We start from the raw sequence: 20,449 nt of genomic DNA, 5'->3' as shown, positions 1-20,449 counted from the left end.
AAGTTAAAAAATATCAAAATACATTTTCCTCTCACGTGATCCGATCATAAATCAGACGCATCGTTTCTAGTATATTTCATGGAATATGAACCAGAAATCGGAGAGCCTTTTTACAGTATGTTTTGTCTTACCTATGGTAGAATAGCTAAACCACTCTCAACACTGATTGTTCACCTGAATTTGAGGCTTGAGGGTTTAAGTTGTTAACTGTATCGGACTCAGTTTTTCCCCTATATGTAAAGTAAAGATGAATCAGTTTTTCTCAGAAAGTCATTCTAGAAGGCATCATATCTCTTAGCAAAACGTTCGTAATTGCTTTGCGGATTGCAACGAAAATAAATTCTAGGCTATATGCAATATTTTCGTTCCCTGATATTGTTTTTAATAACACCGAAGATACAAGTTATTATTCTCAGCAACTATAAACCCAGTAAATGTAACTTATCCATCATATCTATTCCACCCACAGAAAAAAGAGAAATCTTTCTTTAAAAATTGATTTAGTCGCAAATTTTTTTATTCAGCTTAAAAATTAATGCATGCATTTCCAAACATCTATGATAAGGTATACTTTACATTTATGCTTTGGATTATTTTTAGGACAACAACAAAAATAAATAATGATAAGAAAGGTCTTCCAATCTTGAGTCTTCAAATTTTCTGAAAAAAAATGTATATAAATCTATTCATTTAGAAATGCGTAGTAGTAAAAGCATCAGCTGTTAATATTTCATGGATAGGCAGTTACGAAACTATTAGAAAATAACAAGATTTAGCGATACCGCACTATTTAGCAACTTCTAAAATTTTCAAAATGCAGGTTTAAAATTAAAAAGTCACCAACCTCTTTGATTCATGCAACGAAAATATAAAATAATGAATGGCGAATAAAAAGCGGAAGAAACGTATTCTGAGCGTATGAATAAAATGTTAAATAGAAATTAGGGAATTTTAATCCTTGAAAAATTAAGTCGGAATAGAAGAAAAGCTTTAAACCATTTTACTGTAGAAATATGTCTCATAGTTTTCTCATTGTAGCTTGATACGTATTTAAGTGATAATAAATACCTTAATTATGGAATGTACGGCACAGATCAAGTACAATGCAAAATGATCGAAACAATAATCTGTTTTATACAAGTCGAAATTAGCGAATTAATTGAATTACTGAAATTTCAAAAATATGAGGCCACCAAGGGTCGAGCACCAAAACTGCTAAGCGCAGCCAGTTTGACGTGATTTATGGTTAGGTCAGGTTGATTTAGTACGGCAAAGCAACTCTAGACGGATGCCTACAAGGAGCGATGCCTTCGTTTTAACCCTTTCCGGCACGCTACCTTTTAAAGTTGGAGTTTTCATAAATAAAAGGTAGTCAGTCTAATTAGGCTTAGAGGAGTACACAAGTAAAATGTTGTGAAGATAGCACTTATCGTTTTAATTCTGTGGGTGTGCCCGAAGTGGCACACTGATTGAATAGAGCTTCTAAAAGAGTGCTGAGACGAGCATTGTTGTCAATGAACTGACCGATGAGATGCAGAGAAACAAAGAATACAGACTCTCCGTTGTCCTAGATTATCGGTGATACCGCTCTGGGCACACCTAGCGTTCGCCGTTTGATTTTAGGCAAGATTTCAAGGTAAAAATTTAAAACTAATATAGAATAAGGAGATTAGCATACAGCCCAAAAAATAACATAGAAATTTCTTTTCAAACAATTCCTTTTATACCCTAAAAAAATCTGGAAGATTTCTTTGAAAAAGGAGGGTCTTAAAAAACTAAACATGGCTAAAATATATGGATTGGTATGTGTTGAGCTGCCATCTACTATAAATAAAAAAGGTTCAGAGTAACCTATAGTAACCTATAAATCCTTTTTCATTCAATTTTTCTGTGAAATTTTCAGGTGTGTCCAGATCGGACACACTGTGCCGCAAAGGGTTAAGGTAACTAGCTCATTTCCATGTTTCACACCAGGAAAAGCACGAAATCCAACTTTGCAGCCCGCCCGATGCCAGGTCGAAATACCAACATTCAGCGACTTATTCAGTGACCGCTGATGGGCGACGTATGTTAAATGACAGTGTACAGATTGTCTGCATAGCAGGTTTTGTATTGTTCGTCTTGGGTAACATGAGTACGAGCCATTTTCCATAGAAAGAAAGTCTTTTCTTTCTTTTAAGAAGGAAAAGCTGCATATCTTTAAGCTATTTAATTTTATTTTAATCACACTGCATGCTATATTTATATTTTTCTGAAATCGTTTCTTATATTGCGCTAGGAGTTTTCTGGGTTTTCCTTAAATTTTGGTGATACGGTGATTTAGGATTGGTTTTAATATAATAATAATTATTATTATTTTATATTCATTACTTGACAGAACAACTGCAAATTCGCCTCCAGATGATATGTCATCTATCTAATTCACTGGAATTCCACATCATTTTAAAACTTAGAAATCATATTTTTCAGGTTAGTACCTTTTTGTCTAATACCTATTACTTCCAAATGAGTACTGTATAATACTGGATCAACATTCAGACCACCTCCAAATATAGACATAGTTTTAGAATTCAAAGTTTAATTGCAAGTTAAATAAAGTTATTGTTGTTTACAACTTGCGGAAACAGAAATACTTACAAAAGTTAAATTTAAAAATCAACAGGACATAAAATTATGAAAGTATAGCAAATTTTCTCACTAAATAGGCGCAATGAATCTGTCAGATTTAATGTAAAATATAATACCTAGTTGATAAACTCAATAATAAGGTTAAGCTTGCAGTTAATGTTTAGCATATATCATGAAATGTAGCATAATGCAGAAAAATATCTTTTTAAAAAATATATTGTGAAAAAAATTTTATAATTTTTAGCTATGAATACTGAAAGAATTTTTTTCCCGTGTTACATCTACAGAAATTGATTTTATAGCTTTCTTTTTGAGGCAGTAAAATCAGATTTATATTTCCCTTAAATCCAGTCAGGTTCAAGTACGTACAAATTGTAATTTTTTTAGAAAACTGATTACAACCTTACAATAAGACACTAAACTAGTTGAAATACAGAACTACATAAGAAGGCTGAAAATACTTTTATATACTTATATATATGTAATAGTTATACAAAAATACTGAATCAGCCTGAAAATATAAGAATCTACTATATTCTACTATAGAAAATGAAAATATAAGAATCTACTATATTTTGCGGTTTAGGGCTGTTTTGGAGACTTTATAAAATTTTGTTAGGAAGCTCACCACCTAACATATTCGTCAGAAAGATAGTCATGGCGATCAAAAACGTAGATTCATATAAATATACACTCTTTTGCAAAAACATGGAAGCACCATGAAGGAAGTGATTATTTATGATGAAATTTAATATGTGTATAGCTCATAAGCAGATAATAAAATAATTAAAAAATCAAGGTCATAGTACCTGTTCAAAGCTCACAATCACCCATTGAGTGTTCAAATTAGTAGTTGGTCGAACCGCCCCTGGCGGCAATGCATGATTGAATTCGTCGAGGCAAGGAGTGGTAGAGATTCCTAATGTCATCTTGCGACATATTCTGCCAGGCATTCATCAGTAGTCACTCCAGATCTGCGATATTTTGTGCTGCCCGAATCTGGCGGCCTACTATGCCCCATACATGCTCGAATGGTGAAACGTCTGGTGACATTGCTGGGAAAGGAAGAGTATCAACCGCACGGAGACAGTCCAGAGATATGCGAGCGGTTTATGGCCTGGCATTATCTTTTTGGAAAATGGAGCCAGGATGACATGCCATGAAGGGCATTGCAACCGGCCGCAGGATGATATCAACATATGACTGAGCTATTAAAGATATACGGACGATGACTATAGATGTCATGCTGTCATAAGAAATAGCGCCGTACACCATCACACCAGGGGTTATGCCTGTATGCCTTCGTAAAACAAAGGCTGATAGGAACCGCTGGCCCGTCCTCTCCAGACACAAACATGGTGGTCATCTACTTCAAGAGTGAAGCGGATTCATCGCTGAACACTGTACGGTACCTGTCTGACGGCAGCCATGATGATCGGCTGCGACACCACTCCAGAAGACGCCGCCGATGTTGTGGGGTCAAAGGCAAACATCTTAAAGGCCTCTGTGAGCGTAACCCCGCCTCAGGCAAGCGCCGTGAGATGGTGGACGGTACCACGGGAAGTATAGACACGGCCGTAGTGCGTTGAATAATTGAAAACGATACCGTTGGGGAGGTACGGGCCAGGCGAAAAATTATCCTATCTTGCCTCGCATATGTGCTCCTTGGCCTTCCAGAGCCTTCATTTCGTCGGTAATTTCCTTGTAGCAACCATTGCTGCCAACATCTTTGCACAACAGTGTCCGTAAGCTGCAGATGGTAGCCTATTGCTTGGTTTGACCACCCAGCTTCACGCAACCCTACAATGCTACCACGTTCGAAATCGTTTAGTTGTCTGTAAGGTCTTCGATATCGGCCTAATGGCATTTTTAGTTGCTTCTTTACGGAATTGCAATGGCAGCAACAAAAAAAAAAAAGATACATTTTCCGCCTGTGTTACTGGTTTTATACTTTGCAAATTGCGCACTAGAAATGCGCGCTATGGTCGCAATTCCTGTTCATTTGCCTTGAAAACTTTGATCATTTGCATGTTCGATCAAGATGTTTTTGCATACCAAATTTCGTCACGATCGCAAAAGTCCTTCTTGGTGCTTTGATTTTTTTTTTTTTTTTTTTTTTTTGCAAAAGAGTGTATAGATTTGGATTTTGAGAGACTTTCTTTGTGAGTTGCAAAATCACAATTGTATTACATTTCTTTGGACTTCGAATATTTTGCTTATAATGTTTCTACCACTTTTCAGATTAACACATAAAGTGAATAGCTATCATATTATATGAGGAGATAATACATGAGTTTTAGAATAAGTCTTAATTTTAAGACTTACTTAAGACTTATTCTATATTATTATATAATTTAACTAAGACTAGAAGTCTTCGTTAATTTATATAATAAGCCTTAATGTCAATGTCTGAAGTTCCTGAAGTTTATTTAAAATAACATACTCTGAATTTATTATAACTGACGTGATCTTCCTTATTCAGTAATAAATTACTTTCTGAAAACTGATAGGAATACTCCTGTAAGAATATTACAACTGGCATTCTGAGTATATTATTGAGCGCAACAGGAGGAAAGTAAGAAAAGTGAAATTCAGGAGAAGCATGCAACCAATTATGTGCTATGGAGCTACGAGCTGAAATTATTCACTAAAATTAACGGACTTTAATTAAATGGGTATACTTAGCGAAAATCTAATTTGGCAGCTCAAGAAGCACCTGAGAGTAGTTTTAGCAAATAAAGAGCGTTAACTGAATAACCATGGAAGTACAATAGTCTAAGGAATTTAAAATTAACTATTTTTTTTTCTGACACGGAATTCAGGTTTCTAGTGAAAATATCAAAGTTTTATAAGTTTGGCTTATATACAGGATTACCGCAAATGAGAAATCGACTTAGAAATAGCTTTAAACTTTCCAAAGAGAGACAAAAAACTAGTACATCAAATAAGCGAAACTGTTTAAATCATACTTAATAAATGTTCTGCGTTACTTTCTTTTTGTTACACGAATAACGTCAATACGACAATCTAATTCCTGCCCTTACTCCATTCAGCCATGGCCTTCTTCACTCACTTTAAAACAGTAACAATACAATTCTGAGATCACGTAGGCGTCTGAGTGAAGATGAAATGAACACAAATGTTTTTATAAACGCCCAAAGGGAACCGGCGCACGGTATCCTTCAACTAAGGAGGCCAGCAGTGGAAGTCCACTCATGAATTTGTAAGTGGTACACGCGTGACGATAATATTTTTGACTGATAAACATGTATTTATTGATAAATATTTGCAAGATATCCTAAAATTTGGAGATTTATTAAAATTATTTATATCAAATTAACATGCGAGTAAAAAATGACAAAATGCTCATCTGAAATCAGACCTTTCATTTTGATAACCCTGCATATTAATCCTACGCTGCCAAAATAAACTACAAGTACATCAAGAATTTAAGATTGAAGTAAAATTTTAAATATTAATTTATTAGTAAAAAAAAATTCTGAAAAGTTTCAGATTTTAAATTACGTCCAAATGGGCGTTTTTTTAACGTTTTGTGTGTTACCTTTATTTATTAAATATCATGTTCTACGTACTCAAAGTATAAAATTCAGTTCAACAGCAATATCGCAAATTAATTAAAAAAAAAAGCATAACTTTAGAATTTTCTATACAGAGTCTCGCGCGCTGGAGAAGAAAAAACAATTTTTTTTCGTACACTGTTGCCATTCCTCGCTTTGAAATCGTTTAGTTTTCTAATCAAAAATTTCTTGATGTGTTACAAAATCTGAAATCAATAATAAAACAATTTTCAAATTAAATTAGGGCTTCTACATGCCCATATTCTATGGAAGATTACGTTATTCAAATTTTGATGGCTCTAGGTACTGTTGTTTTATCACTGAGAGAAACATACACTTATGAAGATTCTTCATTATTTAATTTCTTTAAATATAAGACAGAGTGATAATATATGGTGGCAACGATTTGAAAAGTGATACAATCTTTTAAAGTTTTCGACGCAAAATGCCAAAACGAAATTAATAGTCCTTCAGGGGAAAATGCTCCTTTGGACTAATAAAAGTAGTTTGGATATTGAATTTTATGCTGAAAAAGAAGTGATCGAAATCTGTTAAGAATATGATAAATTTTTAAGCCTTTGCGGCACAGTGTGTCCAGTCTGGACACACCTACAAATTTCCTTCTGTACGCACAGAAAAACTGAATGAAAAAGGATTTATAGTTTACTATAGGTTACTCTGAACCTTTTTTATTTATAGTAGATGGCAGCTCAACACAAACCAGTCCGTATATTTTAGCCATGTTTAGTTTTTTAAGACCCTCATTTTTTCAAAGAAATCTTCCAGATTTTTTTACGGTATAAAAGGAATTGTTTGAAAAGAAATTTCTATGTTATTTTTTGGGCTGTATGCTAATCTCCTTATTCTATATTAGTTTTAAATTTTTACCTTGAAATCATGCCTAAAATCAAACGGCGAACGCTAGGTGTGCCCAGAGCGGGATCACCGATAATCTAGGACAACGGAGAGTCTGTATTCTTTGTTTCTCTGCATCTCATCGGTCAGTTCATTGACAATAATGCTCGTCTCAGCAATCTTTTCGAAGCTCTATTCAATTAGTGTGCCACTTCGGGTACACCCACAGAATTAAAACGATAAATGCTATCTTCACAAAAGTTTACTTGTGTACTCCTCTAGGCCTAATTAGACTGCCTACTTTTTTTAATCAAAGCTCCGAATATAAAATATAGCGTGCCGGAAAGGGTTAAACGGTAAGGACTGGTAGACGAATATTACTATGATTTCTCTTTAAAAAAATTTTAAAATTTAGTGGAACGTGCTGATGCACCTATGAACGTCTTTTACTTGATCATGAATATTTTGCATACTCCCCCTGTAGAATGATCTGTAGGTTATAGTATATTCTGTAGGTTACGAAGGTTCTGTAGGTTTCGTTTATAAAAGAGCTGTTTTCAATGATCAGAATTTGGATTTTTTTTTTTTTTTTTTTTTTTTTTTTGGAATCTTACATTCAATGAGGTTTTGCGCGAATTATTTGTTTTTTAAATCCGTTTTAATTTTTTTTTTGTGTATTATCTGCTTTTAATTGTTCAATGTAAAAGTTTCGTCGATGCTTATTTTCTTTGTCTCAAGATTTACATTTACTTGATACTGCTTCTTAGTGGTTTAAACTTTGTAGAGACATTAGTTTTTTTTTTTTTTTTTTTTTTTTTTCCCGCTATAGATGTGAAAAATGTGCAGTGCCTTTGCCGGGACTTGAACCTAGACCTCTCGAATACGCGCTTTCAATTCCAGCACGAAGACGTGCTGGAAGGAGGAGGAAAATACCTTATACACTCCCCCTTTTAAAGAGCAACTGGGGACAAAGGGGCCCAATCGCAAAATCCCGATTGTGACGAATTATCGTTTCCCACCTTTAGTTGGGGCGTCATTTGTAGAATCATTAGGTTAGTGTGTGTGTGTGTGTGTGTTTGTTGTTGCTAGAGACGTGAAAATGTGCCAAACCATTATCGGGACTCGAAACTGGATCACTCAAATACTCGTCGAGACCATGAAGGCACCACGAATTACACCACGAAGGCATGCGGAAAAGAGGGAGAAAATGCATTATATATTCCTCCTTTTAAAGGAAGACTGGGGATTTGGGCACCCAATCGCCAAACCCTGGTAGTGACGACTTGTAGTAACCACCTTTTAAATCCGACGGCTCTGCAATGTCATTAAGGTTTCTGATGCTGGAGACGTGAAAAATGTGCAGTGCTCTTCCCGGGACTCGGACCCTAAACGTCTTGAATAGGCCTCGGGTATGCTTCCATTACGCCATGAAGGCACATGAAAAGGAAAGAGTAAAGACCTTATAGCTTTAGTAATTGAAATTCAACCCATTCAAATGCAAAGTTATAATGGTTACATAAAAAGATGAATACTTATTGCACAATAAGAGTATCACTTGTGTACGTTCCTACAGAAGAAGTTACTTAAATAAAATATTTATGAATTATCTTGGAAAAAAAATTTCAGCGGAAATATCATATTTCATATAGTATCGCATTTCAAAGGAAGTATCATAATCTCTTAGGCAAACGCGAAAAGGTTATTAAAGTTATTAAGGACAGAACTATTTAAAAATTCTAAAATCACTTTATGGAGGCAAAACACATGTCCTTAAATTGATCTATAGGCAAGGAATATTGCCGGTTATTTGCCATGCATCAAGAATTTGTGACGGTTCTTTACTGAAAAAAAGTAAACCGCAAATTTCTAAGGAAAATTAAAAGAAGATTTCTTTTAAGAATTTTTCGTGGCTACAAAACTATTTGTTACGAGACTGTTTTTATTATTGTTGGTATTCCACCTATCGATAATGAAATTTTCAGTAAAACTGGGATGAAGGAGTGCATGTGCACGCAATTCTTGTCAAAGTTTCTTGATGCAAATCTTCTAGTTTCTTCTTTGCCGCATCCTTTTAACAGGAACCCTCTATCAATTGTTGTCAATTCCGATACTATTCTTGAAGAGTACCAGTTAATTTGTTTTGCTGACGGAAGTAAGATGAATGGTAATTTTGGCGTTGATTTTGTTGCTTATGAAAATAAGCATGAAAGATATTTCAAAAAGTACAGTATTAGTGATGAGTGCTTCTGTTTCCAAGGCAGAGTTTCTGTGCTTAAACCATGCTGTTAAATGAATTTAAAATTCTTGTAATGATTTGAAATCAAAGCCACATTTTAATATGTAGTGATTCTCTTTCTTTGTTACCGGTACTACAGAAAAATAGTGTTTCAGAGAACTTGCTGTTGAAATTCAGCTTATTATTAAGATCTTGCAAGAACTTGATATCGGTATCCATTTTGCTTATGTTCATGGGAGCTGTGGAGATTTCGGGAATGAGACGGCTGATGCTCTAACAAAGCTAGCCACGAAACTTCACATTAATTTAAATCTTCGAGTTCCAGTTTCTCACTAGAAGTAATTTTATAGAAATGATGAGAAATGATGCGATGGAACAGAGATTATCTTGCTCCAAAGGGACAAAGGAGCAAAATTTTAAGAGCTACTTAAAGCGATCTGGACTTATTTTAAGAGCTTTGCGCAACTGTGGTAACGACGATGGAGATGTTAACCGTATACAATTATTTGAGTGTAATCATCACGTCCACTACAATTTGTTTTTCTATTGCCGGGCGCTTAGCCGACTTAGGCTTGGCCACTACTAAGGCTAGTAATGGTGCCCACTTTACTTTGAAACACCTAATAGGTAAACCACCGTTATGTCCTATGAAGAAACAGACGATTATTCGAACCCGAGTCCTTCGGTATCGCAGTAGGCTCTTCTAACCACTATACCGTCTGGAAGGCTAGCACAAGAAGATACTTCAAGCTTCTTTTAAGGCAATTTTGGACACCAGTTACTTCTGAACTTTGATCGATTATACATACAATTGGCGCTTTGCTGAATTTAGATAGTTGAGTTCTTATAATTTTATTACTTTATTCTATTTCATTTTTTAAAGTTTTTGTTTTATTTAATTTTTTTTTAAATTTTCTTTCTTTTTTTTTTGCAGTACGTTTGTTTATTAATTTTATTAACGCTATAACTTACTTCTGCAAGCCTCGTGGTATATTTGTGTTAAAAATATACATAGTATGTCCGAAATAAAATTTTAAATATTTAATTGAAAGCAAAATTAGAGGAACTTCAATCACATACTACATCTCATAAAAACAAAACAAATATTATTTTCGAGCAAAATAATCGTAGGAAAAATCACAGTAAAGGAAGAGGGAAAGGTGGTTTCAGGTAAATTAAATTCAGTATAGAATTATAACTTATCAAACGAAAGAATAAAAGAACTGAAGTTTCTGAAAAATAAATGTCTGGTTCAGCGAAAGTCATAATGCAAAAAGTATTTATTAGATCATCTTTGGTGTCACCAAGTGGAACTAATGTATCAGCAACAGAACTGACCGGAAATGAGAAGAGGGGAGAAGAACTTTAAAGAATCAGACCTTAAAAGGGCAATATAAGTATTAGAAAGATTAGTAGTGAATGAAGGCATTCTGTCGTGATTTGATGACTGTGTACTGAAGGCATTTTAGTAATGATTCTATTTCCTAAATTTCAGAAGATAAGCAAGTATATTCGTGGATATGGTTTTGAGATATTTGATCCAATTTCCTACAGGAACATTTGCAAACAATCAGTCAACATTAAAAGCGCTTCTATTTGAACGATAAGAGGGTATTCACTGAAAACATCCAAAAGCTGTTTTGAGGTAAAATCATTGCTTAAGAGCAACGGAAAATATCTGTTGATTAAATGCTACGCTAGCGGATATGAAGTAATTCCTAAATTAGAAACGCAGTGGGAGAAAGAATTTCCGTGATTTGTTAATTTCGAGGAAGCATTCAATCTAGCACAATTAGCAGTAATCAAAATCAGGAAATTTTTAAAATGAATGGGAGAACATGTGATGATTACACATCTTTAAAATTCATATAAGACTTCTGTGACGCACCATCGGCGTACGTGCTTTTGTCTATGCCAATTATATCACATTATATCACAAACCTTACTAAATATGGATAGATTCGGACTCAGATGACTTTCCTGCAATATCCTTTTATTCAGTTTAGACTTGAAGCATATCGGTGATATTTGGAACACTTAATATGTTTATATGAGATTCAAGATTCTTTTTCCGTGCTTTTGAAAATTTGGTGAATTTAAACACTATTTAGATAGTGGTAATAGTTATAGGATTGAATCGCTTTAACGTTAGTAAAAATAGAATTGCATCTGAATATTTCCTTGAAAATAAAGAAAAGAAAAATTCTATTATTGGCTCCCTAATAATGAAGTGCTTTTAATCTTCTGACTACGGGATCATCATGACTTTAAGATTTACTTTATAAAGAACCTATACCTAGAGAGGTCAGATTTTTGTAAACATTTGTATTGAATAATTGTTCTAACAACTTCGGTAACAAAATTAAGACATCCTGAGGTCTTTCTGGTTCAGAATAAAGAAATCAATATTGACAGTGATATGATGTCATTCGACTCTAGATAACAGAAATAATTTTAAATCTGAAATGGCTTTACTTACACTTAAAATTGTAATACTGGAACTATAACTAAATATAATTTATGACGAACTTCTGAAATTTAAATAAAGTATATGAAATAAAATAAAGGAAATTTTTATTTTACTTTCTTTAAATTACTTAAAAGGAAGTGGTGAGCTGGAGAAATTTTCAGAATCGCAGCGCTTTTTAAGCTTTTTGTCGCATAAAGACGCGCCTATTAAATTGTCAATGTTCAGTTTAGATGTACTCGATTAAATTTAATCCCTCCTTTCGCGGCATCATTATTGCGACCAAGAAATGCAAAGAATTGCTTATGGAAATTAGGAGTTCGCATGGTAAATTATTCATTAAACAGGGAGATAGAAAGCGTGAAATTTATCGGCAAGAACGTCCAGATAGTAATTCTTAGCGCCTAGGGTAATTCCGTTTTCTCGACGATTCTACGCATGAGATATTTTAAATAGCGTTTCAATCAAACGGCCTATCGTTAAATTTCTAAGCAAAGTAACAGAAAGAAGAAACATCAGCTCTTTTTTTGCTTTTTGCTTTTTTAAGCGAAGCATGAGTTGATAAGCAATCCCTGGATAATTTTAGGATAAAATCATCGCTCAAAGCAACACCAAAAATATAAATAAAATTAACTTAGAAGCTCAGACAATATAAAAATTACGTCATAATTAACTACTTATTTGTGGTAATATAATGAAAGGAATATTTCGTTAAGATGAAATATAATAGCAAACCCATTTAAAAATTGTATTCAAACCTTTCAAACATTATTACGTCAGTTACTCATGAAATTAAATTAACTTTACAAATCTAGTTGCGCCATATATCCCCTGAAGTTTATGTAGCCGAATAAGATACTACAAACGTAATCTTGTAAGCTATTTTGCAGTATGTTATACACAAGAAATGTAATAATGCAGTGTGGTATGCAAAATAAATATAATTAATTTCAAACTGTTATGAACGAGAAATATAATATTGCTATGTATTATGTAAAAAGAAATATAATATTTCCTAGATTTCATTTGTGTTATCTACACAAATCTGGCCTAATTCCCTCTACGATACGCATCTCGGCCTATAAACCCAGGCACATTATCTGATTAAACTTTCATTTCAATTAGAAGGATTTCTATTATTGAACAGACACAACCCGCAGGAAATATCAAATCTCAATTTTTTAAATTTTTTCTTGGTAAATTGTGGTTATATTGGATTCATAAACAGAAACGCAAAAAAGTCCCCCCCCAAAAAAAAGGGACGGGGGGAAGGGTAACCAAACAAATATCATGTGACATGCGTAATTTGAAAAGTATAAGATTTAAGTCACTTAAAAAGGCTGAGATGAAAAACAGATGTCGTGTGCCAAGAAAATGCTTTGCGTTTTATGCAAGTATTCGCTTATTTAACTTCGCTATCCTATTTCGTGTTTCGTATATTTAGCCAACTGTAAAGTGCTATAATAAATGGACATTCATGAACGTTACAATGGCCATATTTTTGTCTATGAGTGTAAAGTCAAAATAATGATTATTACAATTAATGTAAAACAATTAACTAATTTAACTTTCATAGAAAATAAATTCGCATAACCCTTCATTTAAATTCGGTATCACATCAGTGTGAGTAACCCCAAAACTCAGATAATCTACTATAAGTAAGTGTTAAGAATTCTGATTAAAATGAACACTGTGCACTTTTAATCCGCTATTAATCTTTTAATAAGCCTTTAGTCCACCAATGAAACAATGAATAAACCAAACAACACTGGTATTTCTTTCAAGCCTCCTGGCAACTGAACAGTTTGACTGCGTTGTGTTCCCTCCCAATTACCTGTATAACTGAATATGAATCAATTTTACTTATCGATGAAAGCAAAACCTTAGAGAACCCCTCCAGAGTGCCTAATCGAAATAAATGAATAAACCATTGCAGGTTCATTTCCCAAAAGCAACGCGTTCTAAATAGTACCTGTTAAGATTTTGCAGATGCGTCATTCACCTCTATCTTTTTTACTTATAAATTCTGCTGGCTGGTTAATTATTAAAATCAAAGCATGCTATAGAAGGAGGTTTACGGGAGAATTTGTTAAATACATGTCTGGGAAGGAATCGGTTTGTATTCACGTTGCATATAGGGTAAACTATCTAACCCCAAGCTAGCTCATTCGCTTGAGATTTGAATTCTGGTTGACATACCAGGTATCATACTTTTTAAACTCTAGCCCACTGCTGAGCCTTGGTAATTATGTTTCACTTAAGCAAATAATTTATGTTAAACAATAAAAATTTCATATAATTCGTTTTAATCTTGTTTAAGTCCTGCCTGAAGTTTTTTTATATAAATAAAATAATATAAATAAAATAATTATATAAATAAAATAATTATATAAATAAAATAATTATATAAATAAAATAATAAATAATAAGCAATATTTAAATTTTATAAATAATTTATAAAATTAAAATAATTATATAAATTATATAAATTATTTATAAAATTTAAATATTGCTTATCATAATTATTAAACACCAGTTTTGACCAAATACTCGTAACTGAAAAGACAACAATTCTTGTTTATTGATAATTTAATTTTTCTACTTTTCATTGCTTTTACAAAGCCAACACGAAGATTCTTCTTTATTTGAAAATTATCGGAAGAACTATTTTAAAAGCAGCGCATATTGGCAAGAACTTCCAAGAAAATAATTCGCAACAAACCCAGAAGTCCGCTAAACTTCCTTTGACAGCTAACAACTAATCAAGTTAAGCAGCTGCAGAATGCCTGAAAAAGAAAGGAGGCGTGAAATATTAAAGTGTAATTTATGAAATAGAATACTTAATGTTGTTCTAACAATGGTTCGAAATTTAGCAGTCTTTTCTAAGTGAATACTAGGATGTTCTTTGCTCGTCTCACTTAATACACAAAATGCGTTTTTTTAATAATACTCGTATATGCATTCTGAAGTGAATAACTACGTTTAAGGAGAATGGACAGATACTTAACTTCCCTCTTCTAGGGAATAAGGGCCCACCAGCGGCCGAGCGGTAAAGACGCTGAACACTGGTAGTTCGGTCTGAGGTTCGAATCCCGCGAACGGGCTGGCTGCATGGGCGTTTTCGTGGTTTTCCCCATGTGTAACGTGTATACGAGCCAGTTTCCCTTAGAAAGTCCTCCACGAAAGGCATCCCTCCCTTTAGGCAGATAGCCCTCGTGTGCTTTGCCATAATTAAATACACCAACACTTCTAGGGAATAAAGAACTCATGATTTAATTGCGATGCCAAAACACTTTGTTTCAAAATTAAAGGGATATAATTTTTATTACGTTCCTTTTGGAAGTGTTAGTGTACAATCTAGATTCTAAATATTCAAAATAAGGGTAGTTAACAGCTCATTTAGAAGTCAGCAATATTTGAACATGGATTATATAAAGGACAAGATCGAAACAATTACTACCCTTATAACGTATTTCTCTCGCCTTCTTGGCGGGCCTTCGTGGTGTGGTGGTCTGCACGCTGGGTTCGATTCTCGGCGAAGGCAGTTGCTAATTTTTCATCTCTCCGGCTTTTCCAGTTAACTTAATGTCTCTACACCCTTTCAAAGTACTCAAATAGTAAAAATCACAAGTTGTATGCCCCATACATTTATGAAGGCTACCAGAGTTTCAAAGAAGAAAGTTTTTCTGAATCTTCTTTTATTTTTTTTTTCAGAAATTTTCTGTTCTGATATGAAAAGAAATTGATAAATCATTATGATATTAAGTTAAACTAAAAAACAGAACAGTATTCTATAGCAAAGAATATACGAGTTTCTTACAAGATAAAATTCTATATATCCTCTTTTTATTAGCCGATAGAAATCTGGGTAAATTTAAGCATGAGAAATGTTGAATTTGATTTTAATTGATCATGGTAAAACAAGAAATATTTATGAATTTAATAAGAGGAGTGACTTCATGAAAGTGTTTCCGGTAGGAAGGTAAACCGGTTCTCAGTTAAGCATGTGTAAACACAATGGTGCCATCTCGTTCCCCAATAGGATAAATTACCAGATTTAAAACACAGTTATCCACCCAGTAACTCTAATTAACAAATGCAGAAGATAAAATACACTCTTAGACAAAATAAACGACGCACCACGACGCACCGCGAAGATATAAAGCAAATTGGGCACAAATTGATATGCATACAGGTTTCGACGGAAAATGCAAAATTTTACATTTTGGCTGCCAATGGGTGAACGGTTGCCGCTACAGCGCATCTGATCTGCGCAACTGGCAGAATATTTAAGAGGAGAAATTACGATTCCAGGTCATAAATTCTCCACGAATTTCATTCCATGTACTCTGGTAGAAAGTAACTATGCCTCGCATACACGTGCGCGAACGATAAGCGCAGATGTCAGAATTTGAGAGAGGTCGTGTAGTTGGACTCAAAGAGACTGGTTGGTCTTATCGGCGAATAGCTCGACATTTGAGCAGGATCGATGCCACTATTAGACGATGTTGGCAGGAGTGGGTGAACCATAGCCGCACACAGCGTCAAGAGCGAAGCGGTAGGCCTAGAGAAACGACAGAACGTGAAGACCGAACAATCGTCAGAGCGGCATTCACAGCTCCAGATGTATCATTATCATCGATTGTGCATGCAATTAGTGCTTCAGCGACCGCAAGGACCATTCATAGACGGCTCACAGAAAGAAGGCTGAGGTACGCCGACTATCATTGACCTCTGTACAACGTCAAGCCCGTTTGCAGTGGTGTCGGGCTCATTCGCACTGGAATGTCACTGACTGGAGTAGAATAGTCTTCAGTGATAAGTCCCGCTTTGAACTGAGCCTCGATGACCAGCGAAGGCGAGTCTGGAGACGCCCCGGACAGCGGTGTGATACCAGCCTGACTGTCTTCCGGCAGACAGGCCGACAACCAGGCGTGATGGTCTGGGGTGCCATATCATTTCATAGTAGGACCCCTTTGATTGTCATCCGTCGCAACCTTACAGCACAGCGGTACATCGACGAAGTTCTAAGGCCCGTTGGTCACGTCACCCTGGGCTTACATTTCAGCAAGATAATGCCCGCGCCTACACTGCACATGTTTCTACTGCTTGCCGAACATTACCTTGGCCAGCAAGGTCGCAGAATCTCTCTCCTATTGAGCATGTTTGGATCATTATGAGCAGTGCCCTCCAACCAGCTCGGGATGTTGACGATCTAACGCGTCCGTTGGACATAATTTGACACGATATCCCTCAGGGGGGCATCCGCAACCTCTATCAATCGGTGCAAGCCGAATAACTGCTTGCATAAGGGTCAGAGACGGATAAACACGTTACTGACTGAAACTTTATCACTTCAATAAATCATCCAATTGTTCTCAAACTGTAATCATTTGTTTTTCTCTACATGTATATCACTTCTACCGATTTTCGTCCCATTTGGATAACTCCTTCTTGGTGCAGCGTCTTTTCTTTTTTTTTTTTTTTTGTCTAAGAGTGTATATAAGCAGTTTCAAAGTAGCGAAGATCATACTAAAAATATTTGAACAAATTGTTGTCGGTTGCGATGACTAATAATATTTATAAATTTTTTTAAAATGTTATACTTAATTTTTTTTAGATGTTATATTACCTTACAAAATTTGTAGCTGCCTCAAAATAGCTGCGGTTTGACAATATTAGTGTAAAGAAAATATCCGTATCCTTTATAACTCTGATATAGGTTTCAATGATTAAAATTAACTTCCAGTGTAAGAGTTGTAACTAAATTAATAGCTATTTCAGTCTTAAAATCTTCGAGCATATGAAGAGTTTAATCAGTCACTGGGAGAGGAAATCTTATGTCGTATTGCTTCGGGTTTTCTAAATTTGCTATTTATCGTTAATTCCTTGATCATTTGAAATTTCTCCAGCCACCTGCATTCCCATTTAGGCAGGGAACGAATAACATCTGTGTTTCGGAGAAACGTACAATCTCGGGATATGTAAACTCTAGGCAATAGAATTTGAATTTGTTTCAGCAGTGAAATTAAAAGAATGTGAGATGAACATGTTTGATTATTCTAATGTCATTCAAGCTAATGTAAGTTATACTATTTGCATAACTACATGAATAAGTATTCACCAAAGATGCTTTTCACTTTCGTGTATTTCTTAAATAATAAATTGCATCAGGAAGCGAAATTATTTTTAAACTCAGCAGAAGAATTCGGATCACCGAAGTACAGGAATTCCAGATATCTAAGTTATCTTCAAAAGATCTCTCAAGTAATTTCAAACTGGAGCTTAATGAACTTTATTCACAATTGTTACGTTAATAAAAATGTTCATTAGTTTCAATGGCAAAACAAACCATATTATTAAAATGTTAGCCAGAAATCTAGTATATAGTACTTGCTGACCCTGACAGCCTGTTACCCTCTTATAATCTAAGAAATCGGAGGAGCTTTATTTAGTAGGCAGACTATTTCATGAAAAATGAAACTTGATTCTCATTGTGGATTCCGAAGATGAATTCAAGTTCAGACTTCTGAAAGTTATTAAGGGCTGCCTAACTCATGGATGCTTTAACTAAATTGGTACCTCTTTTGTCGGTCTATAATGCAGCATTTTTAACACGAGACACGCTATAACAAAAGATGTAATACATGTTTCCTGTATCTCTTAACATTACAGGTCATACATAACATGTGCACATGTTAACAGAAGGGGAAAATGCTGGACTGCATTTCCATGTCTTTATGTATATTTACATAAAGAGTTCACATTTTAAATAGACATTTTCTGGAAATTATCTTACAGCCAACGAGTCTGGCTAATAAATGTGCAATACAGGGTATTTGGGATTAAAAGGTATCTACGCTGAAAAACACGATTCTGGAGATTAAAGTGGCACAGTGATTTAGTTTTTCTTAACCTTGAATATGGATGTTACTAAATCCTTTGTTTCTGTTTTAAAGATATAACTACTTGTGTTCGTCATCTTGCTTTATTTCAGATATTACTTTTGCAGTTTCAAATCAAATTAAATTTCGATAAAATAATTTTTAATGTAATTCATGAACTGTATTAGTATTAAAAATTTCATTTCATTATTTTTATTTCAACGACTGAAACTTTAAATATTCTGTATTTTGTTTCATAACTGGTTATTTTAATGAAAGTTTCTTAAAATCTCCTTAAAAAGAATTATTAATAATTTTTTAATACCAGAAGTATTTTTATTGCTCGAGGACATAAAAGAGGGTCCAATAGCAGTATATTCTTAAAAATTCACATCACATGTCAAACGCCACATTTAAGTTAGCAATTAGTTTTTCTTTTTTTTAACTGCAGCGAATATAAGAGGCTGTCCCTAGATTATAGTTAATATTAATACTTTCTGTTTATATTCCCATTCTTTATAAAATATTTATCAGTGAAGTCTTTTCTTAAAAAGAAACTTAACTAAATGTCGGTGAAATTATAGATAATTATAGTTGTTCGGTATAATGTTACGAAGATTTCACTGTAATCAATTTCGTATTGGTTTCATATACGCTACTGGACAATAGCTAAGGACGGACAACACTATTGCCCGTAGCAACTGCCAAATGACAGGGAGCAAAATGCGGAAAATCAGAATACGTGCGGGATATAGTAAAAAGTGGTGTGCGAATGCAAATTTCCATTTCCTTGCCTGGTCATCACGTGATTGCTCTGATAAAAGGGATTTTCTTGTGGCAAGTGAAAGTTTTACGGTAAAGATTTACTTGACGATCTTGAAAAGCTTCAGTGTGCCCTTCCGGCATCAATTAAATGATTTTATGCGTAGTCGTATCACTAAAAAGGTTAATGAAGGGCGAAAATTAATACCTGATGTCCAGGGAGTCAAATTTTGTTCACAGTGTTGCTCTACGACTGTGGAAAGCGTTTAAATTACGTCGAAAGTAAGCCAGGGACAGGGGAAAGATCTTGTTAGAGGTAGGACAGGTAATACTGTCCTATCTGATAAAGAAATTGGCGCACCAGGGTTCACCTGATGGCAAATAAATTTCTTGCTGCCACAGAGCAATGAACTCATAAGAAGAGTTCCTACAAAATTTATTTAATAAATTAGTTTAAGCTAAACTTTTTACATAGCAGATGTAGAGAAATTAAGTAGGTAAGTGTAATTTAATATTGAAGGTTGACACATTTATCTTTCTTTAAAATTGTGACGGGTGTTATTCTCAACATAATTTAAACTTCTGAAATGGCAGTTCTACCATAATCAGTACAGTCATTAAAAGATTTTATTACTACTCTTTTAATTAGCTTTAATTGGAAATTAATTTTCACTTGTAGTAATGTATTGGAAAAAATCATTTTCAGCTATCACTATACTATCTTTTCTTACTTTATTCGATGCAATATTCTGGGCATAACAGCTGACAAATTTCAAACCTGACTTCATTTCTTTCATTGTTACCTGCCAAACTTAATAATAATGCATAACGATCTTTCAATTCACAACTCAAATTAACTCAATTAATATGATGCACCTCTATTATTAAATAAGTCATGCCTTATGGAAGATACTAAGGAAATATGCATCAGCGTAATCCTCATAATTTCCAGGTCTAGTTTCGAACCTTCTTCTTCTAGCAGCTGCAAATTTAAAGCAGTTGCAGAAGTGCAAAGCAGCTTCAGCTGCAGATTTGCACT

The 20,449-nt window shown here is 34.3% G+C and overlaps 1 protein-coding gene across 1 annotated transcript in view; it reads left to right on the top strand.

Moving 5' to 3' along the window:
• LOC118199469 (neuroligin-4, X-linked-like) overlaps positions 1-20,449 on the top strand; it is a 624,820-nt gene that overhangs the window by 546,557 nt on the left and 57,814 nt on the right. The gene's annotated exons all lie outside the window — the stretch shown is intronic.

This window comes from Stegodyphus dumicola, chromosome X2, assembly GCF_044657685.1.
Source record: "Stegodyphus dumicola isolate Sdum_Otavi_A_Nest chromosome X2, ASM4465768v1".
In the NCBI taxonomy this organism is placed as follows: domain Eukaryota; kingdom Metazoa; phylum Arthropoda; class Arachnida; order Araneae; family Eresidae; genus Stegodyphus; species Stegodyphus dumicola.
The sequence above is the reverse complement of the archived record's forward strand: the minus strand, read 5'-3'. Positions and strand labels throughout refer to the sequence as shown.